We start from the raw sequence: 7,004 nt of genomic DNA on the forward strand, positions 1-7,004 counted from the left end.
GACCTCATGATCCGCCTCGGCCTCCCAAAGTACTGGGGTTACAGGCATGAGCCACCGGGCCCAGCCAGAAGTATTATTTATTCTGGTATAATTTATGAGCATGGGATTATCTGGTCTTTGAAGTTTGGCAGCATTTTCTTATGAAATCACCCAAATCTATTACTTTTTTTGTGGGGTGGTTCTTGACAAGTTTATTTGATGAAAAGAAGACTTGAATTTTCTGAGGTAAATCTTGGAAAATTCAATTTTCCTTAGAATTTAACCATTTCATCTAGGTCTTCAAAATGTTTTTGCCTAGATTTGGGCAAAAACATCTTTTATGATTAAAAAAAATCTATCTTCTGTTTCAGTAGTCATTTCCTCTTCGTATTTCTTATTTTGTATATTTGTACTTTCTCTCTTTTTGTTGGATTAGAATACCAAGTTGTTTGTCTATTTTGTTAATGTTCTTCAAAAACAAATGTTTTATTTATTAGTTCTGCTGTTGTTCTGCTTTCGACCTCATTTATTTCTGCTTTTATCTCTCTCATTTCCAACAGTCAAACTCAGTGGCCTTAAAAAAGTTTTATTGAAATACAATTCACATTCCACAAAATTTATCGATTGTAAGTATTCAATTCAGTGGTATTAGTAAATCCATAGAGTTTTACTACCATCACCACAATGCAGCTTTGGAACATCTTCATTACCTCCCCAAAGTTCTTTATGCCCATTTACATTTAACCCCTGCTCCTACTCCTGTCCTTAGGCAACTACTGATGTGATTTTTCACTCTACAAATTTGCATTTTCTAGACACTATATCCACGAAATCATCCATGTGATGACTTTTGTGTCTGGCTTTTTTTTTTTTTTTTTTTTTTGAGATGGAGTCTCGCTCTGTCGCCCAGGCTGGAGTGCAGCGGCCAGATCTCAGCTCACTGCAAGCTCCACCGCCTCCTAGGTTAACGCCATTCTACTGCCTCAGCCTCCTGAGTAGCTGGGACTACAGGCGCCCGCCACCACGCCCAGCTAATTTTTTTGTATTTTCAGTAGAGACGGGGTTTCACCGTTTTCGCCAGGATGGTCTTGATCTCCTGACCTCGTGATCCGCCCGCCTCGGCCTCCCAAAGTGCTGGGATTACAGGCGTGAGCCACCGCGCCTGGCCTGTGTCTGGCTTCTTGACATTAGCATCATGTTTCTGAGGTTTGTTCACATATCAGGTACCAGCACTTCCCCCTCTTCTAACTGCTGAACAGTATTCCATCGTAGGGCTATACCACACTTATTTATCCAGGCATCATTTGATGGATATTTGAGTTGTTTTCACTTTTGTTTATCCAGTCAGCAGTTGATAGACATTTTGGGTTGTTTCCAGTTTCCGGCTATTATAAATAATATTGCTGGCTGGGTGTGGTGGCTCATGCCTGTAATCCCAGCACTTTGGGAGGCCGAGACGGGCGCATCACGAGGTCAGGAGATCGAGACCATCTTGGCTAACACGGTGAGACCCCATCTCTACTAAAAATGCAAAAAATTAGCTGGGCATGGTGGCGGGCACCTGTAGTCCCACCTACTCAGGAGGCTGAGGCAGGAGTATCACTTGAACCCAGGAGGTGGAGGTTACAGTGGGCTGAGATCGCACTGCCGACTCCAGCCTGGGCGACAGAGGGAGACTCCGTCTCAAAAATACTACTGCTACTACTAATATTGCTATAAACATGATCATAAATGACTTTATACAGACATAAGTTTTCATTTTCTCTTAGATACCTAGGAGTAGAATTGCAGACTCCTGTGGTAAGTTTATGGTTAACTTTTTAAGTAACAGCCAAACTGTTTCCCAAAGTGACTGCCATTTTACATCTCACGAGCAAATCACGAAGGCTCCTTTCTCCACATACTTGCCTACAGTAGGTGTTGTCTGTTTTTATTGAGTTTTTACTGGTATCTCATTGTGGTTAACTTTGCTGTTCCCTAATGAATAATGACCTTGAGCATCTTTGTATGTGCTTATTAGCCATTTATATATCTTCTTTGGTGAAATGTATATATTCAGATCTTTTATTTGCAAAATTGGGTTGCTTGTCTTATTATTGAGTCATAAGTGTTCTGAATACAAGTCTTTTATCAGACAAATGATTTTCAAATATTTTCTTTTAGACCATGGCTTGTCTCCTCATTTTCTTCATACTGTCTTTTGAAACAGAAAAGTTTTTATATATTGACAAAGTTCAATTTACCAATGCTTTTATTTCATGGATCATGCTTTTGTTGTTATATCTGGAATCTCTTTACCCAACACAAAATTACAACAATTTTCTATTGTATTATAGTTTTAGCTCTTACTTTTAGGTCTATGACCCGTTTTCAGCTAATTTTCTTGTGTAACGTGTAAGGCAAGTCTTCTCCTTCTCCTTCTTTGGCATGTATGCATCCGTTTACCCAGAATCATTTACTAAAGTCTACCTTTTCTTTTTTTTTTTTTTTGTTTGTTTTTTTTTTTGAGACGGAGTCTCGCTCTGTCGCCCAGGCTGGAGTGCAGTGGCCGGATCTCAGCTCACTGCAAGCTCCGCCTCCCGGGTTCACGCCGTTCTCCTGCCTCAGCCTCCCGAGTAGCTGGGACTACAGGCACCCGCCACCTCGCTCAGCTAGTTTTTTGTATTTTTTTTAGTAGAGACGGGGTTTCACCGTGTTGGCCAGGATGGTCTCGATCTCCTGACCTCGTGATCCACCCGTCTCGGCCTCCCAAAGTGCTGGGATTACAGGCTTGAGCCACCGCGCCCGGCCTAAAGTCTACCTTTTCATCATTGAATTATCTCGGTAACTGTGTCAAAAATTAATTGGCCATAAATGTTATAATGTATTTATAGATCCTTACTTATTTTCCATTGATCTATTTACTTACCCTTGTGCTAATATCACAGTGTCTTCATCACTGTGGCTTTATAGCAAATTTAAAATCAAGTAGTGTAAGTCTTTCAATTTTATTCTTTTTCAAAATTGTTTTACTTTTTTTTTTTTTTTTTTTTTTTTTTTGAGGCCAGTCTGGCTCTATAGCCAGGCTGGAGTACAGTGGCACAATCTCGGCTCACCAGCCTCCCGGGTTCCAGCAATTCTCCTGCCTCAGCCTCCCAAGTAGCTGGGACTACAGAAGCCCTACCACGCCAGGATAATTTTTATATTTTTTAGTAGGGATAGGGTTTGCTTTTGAGCCCAGTCTGCATCTAGCCAGGCTGGAGTGCAGTGGCGGGATCTCAGCTCACTGCAAGCTCCGCCTCCCGGATTTACCCCATTCTCCTGCCTCCAAGCCTCCCAGGTAGCTGGGACTACAGGTGCCCACCACCTCGCCCGGCTAGTTTTTGTATTTGAAGTAGAGGCGAGGGGTTTCACCGGGTTAGCAGGATGATCTCGATCTCACAGCACGGCCTCGTGATCCATGCCTCGGCCTCCCAAAGTGCTGGGATTACAGGCTTGAGCCACTGCATGGCAGGAGACAGAGGGTTTCCACTGTGTTAGCCAGGATGGTCTCAAATCTTCCTGACCCTCATGATCCATCTGCCTCGGCCTCCCAAAGTGCTGGGATTACAGGCATTGAGCCACTGTGCCTATTACATTTTTTACTTCTTTTATTAAATTTGTTACTATTTTATTCTTTTTGATGGTGTGAAATTGTTAACTTTAATATTATTCATTGCTAGTATTTAGAAGTATAGTGTTTATATATTGATCTTATAACCTTTGACCATGCTAACATCTTTTATTAGTTTCAGTAGTTTTATTATTATCATTGATTCCTTGAAATTTTCTATATACAGAATCCTGTCATCTGTGAATAAAGGCAGTTTTACTTTTTTCCAATGTGGATGCTTTCTTCTCTTTCTTTTCTTTTGCTTGACTGCACCAGCTAGAACATCCAGTAAATGCTGAACAGAATCAACTAGAACATCCAGTACAACGTTGAACACAAGCAACTAGAACATCCAGTACAACGTTGAACAGAAGCAACTAGAACATCCAGTACAACGTTGAACGGAACCAGTTAGAACATCCTTTACAACGTTGAACGGAACCAACTAGAAGATCCTTTACAACGTTGAACCAAACCAACTAGAACATCCGGTACAAGGCTGAACGGAACCAGCTGGAACATCGATTTTAGCGCTGAAACGGAACCAGCTAGGACATCGGGTACTAGCGCTGGGCCGGAACCAGCTAGGACATCCGGTACAACGCTGGACGGAACCAGCTAGGACATCCGGTACAACGCTGGACGGAACCAGCTAGGACATCCGGTACAACGCTGGACGGAACCAGCTAGGACATCCGGTACAAGGTTGAACAGAAACAAGTAGAACATCCAGTACAACGTTGAACAGAAACAGAGTAGAACTTATCGGTTTCGCGTTGGAACACAGCTCAGCTAGAACATCCAGTATAGCGTTGAACAAGAAGTGTTGAAAGCAGACACCCTTGCTTGTTTTCCTATTATAGGGGAAAACATTCCAGTCTTTCCGCGGTTCTGTAGGATGTTAGCTAGGGGTTTTTAAATGCCATTATCAAGTTGAAATTCCCTTTTATTCCCTAAATGGTTGAGAGTTTTTTACCGCTTGAGTAGATATTGGTTTTTGCTAAATGCGTTTTGCTGCATCTGTTGAAATAGTCATGTACTTTTTTGTCTTTTTATTATACTGATTTTCAGTGTTGAATAATCTTACTCTTGGTATATATATTCCATTTGGTCATGTTATAAAAATCCTTTTTTATGCGTTGCCAGATTCAGTTTACTAACATTTCTTAAACAGCTATTAAGTTATAATGAAGATAAAGATAAACTGCACATATTTAAAACAATTTGTTAGAAGTTTTCACGAGTAAACACCTGCAAAACCAGTTTGAGGAGGAAAAAGTCCAAGCCTGTTAAGGAGAATTTTTGTGTGGCGGTATGGCTCATACTAATCCCAACTGGGAGGCCGGGCGGATCGAGGTCAGGAGATGAGACTCTAGTGAAGCCCGTCTCTACCTAAAAAATACAAAAATTAGCGAGGCCTTGATGGTGAAACCTGTAGTGCTTCTTTCGGGAGGCTGAGGCAGGAGAATGGGAGGCAGAGCTTGCAGTGAGCGAGATGGCGCCACTACCTCCAGCCTGAGGCCGACAGCCGAGACTCCGTCTCAAAAAAAAAAAAAAAGAATTTTGTGTCTATGTGTCTATGGTACTACACACCATAGGAATATTGGTGTGTAGTTTTATTTTGTTTTTCCCTTGTGATGTCTTTGTCTAACTGGTATGAGAATAATACTGGCTTCATAGAATAAGTTGGGAAGTATTCCCTCTCATCTATTTTCTGAAATAATTTCTGAAGAATTATCCTTTCTTCTTTAAATATTTGATGGAACTCACTAGTGGAGCCATCCACTCCCAGATTTTCTCTGTGGGAAAATTTTTAATTAATTAATTTCTTTTTTTGAGACAGGGTCTCATTCTGTTGCCCAGACTGGAATGCAGTGGTGGGATCATGGCTCACTGCAACCTCAACCTCTCAGGACCAAGCATTTCTCCTGCCTCAGCCTCCCAAGTAGCTGGGATTACAGGTGTATGCCACCACACCTGGCTAATTTTTTAAATTTTTAATTATTAGGAGTATATAGTAGGTGTATACATTTGGATTACATGAGACATTTTGATATAGAATGCATATTATTATGCAATGCATAAAAATCACATCAGGGAAAATGGGGTATCCTCAAGCATTTATCCTTTGTGTTACAAGCAATCCAATTATACTTTTAGTTATTTTTAAATGTACAATTAAATTATTTTTGAGTATATCCTGTTGTGCTAGAAAATATTAGGTCTTATTCTTACTATTTTTTCTACCAAATGACCATTTCCATCCCCCCCAGTGTCCCACTACTCTCCAGCTGCTGGTAACCATCTTTCTACTCTCCATCATCATGAGTTCAATTGTTTTAATTTTTGGCTCCCACAAATAAGTGAGAATATGTGAAGTTTGTCTTTCTCTGCCTCGCTTATTTCACTTAATATAATGATCTCCAGTTCCATCCATGTTGTTGCAAATGACAGGATCTCATTCTTTTTTATGGCTTCCTAGTACTCCATTGTGTATATGTATCACATTTCCTTTATTCATTAACCTGTTGATTGGCACTTCAGTTACTTCCAAATCTTGGCTATTGTGAATAGTGCTGCAATAAACAAGGGAGTGCAGACAGCGCTTAAATATACTGATTTTCTTTCTTTTGGGTACATACCTAGGAGTAGGATAGCTGGATTGTATGGTAGTTCTATTTTTATTTTTTTGAGGAACCTCCAAACTGCTCTCCATAGTGGTTGTACTAATTTACATTCCCACCAAGAGTGTACAGGTGTTCCGTTTTCCCCATAATCTCACCAGCATTTATTATTGCTTGTCTTTTGGATAATAGTCATCTTAACTGGGGTGAGATAATATCTCATTGTAGTTTTGATTTGCATTTCTCTGATGATCAATGATATTGTGTACCTTTTCATATACCTGTTTGCCATTTGTATGTCTTCTTTTGAGAAATGTCTATTCAGATGTTTGGCTTTTTTTTTTTTTTTTTTTTTTGAGACAAGTTTCACTCCTGTCATCCAGGCTGGAGCACAACGGTGCAATCTCGGCTCACTGCAAGCTCTGCCTCACGGGCTCAAGCAATTCTGCTGCCTTAGCCTCCCAAGTAGCTGAGACTACAGATGCATGCCACTGCATCTGGCTGACTTTTGATATGTTTTGTAGAGACGAGGTTTCGTCATGTTGCCCAGGCTAGTCTCCAACTCCTGGGCTCATGCGATCCACCTACCTCAGCCCTCCAAAGTGCTGGGATTACAGACGTGAGCCATCGCCTGGCCATTTTGCACATTTTTAAATCTCGAAAGGTTACTCTACAATAGTGGTGTTATCTGTTATCTGTGGGAGTAATTGGGGAAGCTGCATATCTTGTGACCAATCTACATCTTAGAATTCAGGCTCCTCTCCTCCCCC

The sequence above is a fragment of the Papio anubis genome, chromosome 9 (genome assembly GCF_008728515.1).
Source record: "Papio anubis isolate 15944 chromosome 9, Panubis1.0, whole genome shotgun sequence".
Taxonomy (NCBI): Eukaryota; Metazoa; Chordata; class Mammalia; order Primates; family Cercopithecidae; genus Papio; species Papio anubis.